Genomic DNA, 4438 nt, shown 5'->3' with positions numbered 1-4438 from the left:
AATCGAATGATGAAGACAGGTGAATGAATGATGAAGACAGGTGAATGAATGATGAAGACAGGTGAATGATGACGACAGGTTAATGAACGATGACCACAGGTGAATGAATGATGAAGACAGGTGAATGAGTGATGAGGACAGGTGAATGAATGATGAAGACAGGTGAATGATGACGACAGGTGAATGAATGATGACGACAGGTGAATGAATGATGACGACATGTGAATGAGGGACAGGTGAATGAATGATGAGGACAGGTGAATGATGAGGACAGGTGAATGATGAGGACAGGTGAATGAAGGATGAAGACAGGTGAATGAATGATGAGGACAGGCGAATGAATGATGAAGACGGGTGAATGAGTGATGAGGACAGGTGAATGAATGATGAAGACAGGTGAATGATGAGGACAGGTGAATGAATGATGAAGACAGGTGAACGATGAGGACAGGTGAATGAATGATGAAGACAGGTGAATGAATGATGAGGACAGGTGAATGATAGGGACAGGTTAATGAATGATGAAGACAGATGAATGAATGATGAGGACAGGTGAATAAATGATGACAGGTGAATGAGTGATGAGGACAGGGGAACTGAGTGAGAGAGAAAGTTAAAGCATTCGTGACCTTTGACCCATGTTGACTGATTCATTATGTGTTCACATATAATTTAATCTAATTTGAAAAGGTTTGCCTTTAATTAAAAACAATTCATGTGCGATTGTGTCCTGTTCTCCTTTTTCTCACAACACAAGAAAGAACCCTAACCTTGTTAAAAAAGTCACTTTTATTCTGAGGACATTTTAAAAAACTCCATTGTTTTACTTTAACTTGAGGACATTGTTAGCCCAGTACTTCTACTTGTACTTAAGTAAAATGTTATATAAAATAGTGGTATTTTTATTTGAGTAGAATATTTAAATATGTGAACATTTTCTGGATATAACAAAGAAATCTTTCAAAACACGAGCTTTGAGGACATCATACTTTCACAGGTTCGGTCAATGATGGTCTACATTTTTCAACATTTACTGACACTTTAAGGACCAAACAAGTACTAATCAGAAAAGCAATAGACTGATTACTCGATGAGCAAATTTGAGCAAAATTTTGATACGTTTCACATGCACACAAAACTCAAATCTAAAAATCTGTGGCACTTGTTCAGAAAGATAAAAGTTAAAATGTGAAATTACAAACGCAGCTTCTATTTTTAGATGAGGAGAAGGATGTAAAGGCGTGAAACAACAAACCAACAGGTTCATTATATATATATTCTTAACGTGGATTAAAGTGGTACGAGCCGTGACTTAAATCACATCATGACTGAACAGAGCGGAGACTGTGAGTCTAAAAGTGTGTGTGACTGATATGTGTGAGCCCACTGTGTTATGTTAATGAGGCGCCTCTCTGAGGTGTATATACTGAACACACACACACCACCACTCTCCCACATTTATAAACGTACCTCACCGACTGGACGTAAAGGTACATTTCCACCACCAATAAAGACAAACACCAAGTTCCCCAAGTTAACTGGGGACATGGAGACGATGGAAGAAAATCAACAAAGGTTTTCACACATAACAACAGGAACAGATGTTGCCTTTAGAGAGAAGATTACACAGTTTTGTATTGTCACACTTAAAAAGTCAATTTCCCTACTCTCTTTTGTGTTGTTTCTCGCTTTTATTTCAACTGTGGCAGAGAGAGACACAGTTGCTGTGTTTTTACATGTATCTCTTGTCTTTTAGTTGTAGTAGATGAACAGCTATTTGTTGCGGCAGCTCTATCTAACACCTGGATCTTTTGCAGGTAGGATGACTCCAAACTGATGCACTGCTCACTTTTTCTTCCATCTGGTTTTTCTTTGTTATGTTCTGGGTTTTTACATAAAACGCAGTGTGTATTTTAAGTGTCTTCAACGGTCACAGATGAATATTTTAGGACGTTTTTGTCTAAATTTGCACATCGTTATTCATATCGTCTGTAACACTTTTGCGTTCATCTTGTTAGATTTTTACCCCCTTGCCTGATTTTTTATTATTGGCACTATTTTACTATTATTATGTTAAATTATTGGCTGCTACCAGGACCTCAGTCACCAACTTTGTTTCGACTGGAATGACAATAAAAAAACCTCTTTGAACCTTTAACTCAGAGCATTTCAGATTCATTCCATTTCTATTTTTAATCATACAATATCTATAGACACTATAACAGTGTGCAATATAGTGTCTTATATTATCTTTTCAGCACAACCTAGGCAATCTAATTTCCACCAACTAAATAAACACACCTGAGCAAAAAGCACTTAAAATGTTTAAAATCAGATCGAATTTGTGAAATTTGGACAAATTTGGTCACAGTTCAAAGTTCACTTGGCCTCGTTTTTATGAACAAAAAGAAAATATTTTTTGTGACTTCTGTGCACAATTATTCCTACTTTATATCACAACTAAAAATGCGATAAAATGATAAAAAAAATGCATTTTTAAAGCCTGAATATGTGACCTATAAACACACACACACACACACACACCCACCCTCAGGACGTCCATATAAGGAGTTGTGTATTATTCTCACGGCAAACTACTGCGGGTGCACCTGTGGCACAGATCCGTGTCACATGAGCACTAAAGGAGCACAAAAAGAGTGGATAAATCTGGTGTTCTTTAATACATTTTTATCCACTTTTTTGGTCCCCTGCCATTGTTTTTCACAGTGTTTTCTTTAAATTACACTTTAATTAACCTCCATTAAATGGAAATAACATACTTGCTTTTAATCAGCGTTGATGTTACATTGTTTTGTGACATGCTGAATAACACGTGGCCAGTTATAAACACACCATGAGAGACATTAACAAGTGTTAATCAAAGACGTGTGTTTTGTAAAGGAAAAGAGAAGTTTAAGAAAAGAGTTTGAGGCAACAGAACGTATCCAATAATATATCTGGAATACTAATTAAAACAAAAGCACCTTTTAAAAAGCGCTGTGTTAGTGACGGGACTTCATCTCAGATCTTCAGGGAGTTCCTGTTCTGATCAGTGATGACATGTGAAGGCTCATGCTGCCTCCTTGTGGTTGAACAGAGACAATGCACGTTTTCTGAAGCAGCTTCTCTGCATTAAAAAGACCGACTTTAAATCCTCAACAATTCACCTTTAATGTATTTTCACGAGTAGAAACAAAAGCAACATGATCCATTAATAGCACTGTTTTAATAAAAGATGAAAAAACATTTGCTACAGTTTATCGTTATTATTTAAAATTCAGGCCAGTTTCATTAAGTATCACAATTTCGAGAGAGAAATCTTGCACAATATTCACATCTGAGCAATTTAAAATTTAGTGTATGTATATATATATATATATATATAGATATATGTATATATAGATATACATATACATATCTATATATATGTATGTGTGTGTATATATATATATATGTATATAGATATATATAGATATATGTATATATAGATATCTATACACACCTAAACCTACCCTAACCAAATATATATATATATATAGATAGATACACACACACATATGAAAAACAGTACCAACTAGCTCTGTTAAAAGTGCGCATTTTGTTCGCAACACAAAAAAAAATGACAAAATACACTTAAGACACAGAAACACTTAAGATATAAGCATCATATTCAGATCCAACATGGACCAGTTTGAAAGTTAGACGTCCTTCAAACATTTAAGTACAACATGATATGTGTACAATACCACATGTGTATTAGGGTAAAACAAATTTAAAAAAAAACAACACAATTTCCAGTGACTTTCTCGCACATATGTTGAAGTACTTGTCAAATGATTAAAGTGTAATATGTTAAAGTGCATATTGCACACACACACACACAGCACTTGCTTATTTCAATTCATTTACATTTGAAATTCATTTTATAGGAACCATACACTCTGAATAATAAACAGCTGTTGTTAAAAGGTCAAGTCTGAACATCTGTACACACACACTCACACACACACACCATCAGTGGTTTGTCATCCCTTAAAACAGGGGTCTCAAACTCAAATGACCTCAAGGTCACAGAGTGTCGAGTGTGGTCAAGTGCAAGCAGTAGAGGCGGTGGCGATATGAGCAGTGTCACAATAACGACATTTCACAGAATTCTAAAATGAAAGAAGCCTTTGTTTCGATAGGGAAAGATATACAGTTTACAATTTAAAAAAAAATAAATAAATTTATGACGCAAAATGGATTAGTAAATTTAAAAAATGAAAACAAAAAAAGAAAACTCATGAAATCAATTGGAGGGTCATGAGTTTAAAACAAACATTTTGGTTGCTTTAAATCTTTAAATGACAGAAAATTCATCTAAAAAAACACTTTTTTTAACCCTTTAACACCTAACCCTTTTTTTGCTTATTTTAACCATAAACCAGAAAATTTTTCA

Source organism: Solea senegalensis, linkage group LG6 (assembly GCF_019176455.1).
Source record: "Solea senegalensis isolate Sse05_10M linkage group LG6, IFAPA_SoseM_1, whole genome shotgun sequence".
In the NCBI taxonomy this organism is placed as follows: Eukaryota; Metazoa; Chordata; class Actinopteri; order Pleuronectiformes; family Soleidae; genus Solea; species Solea senegalensis.
This window is presented reverse-complemented; position numbering follows the sequence as displayed.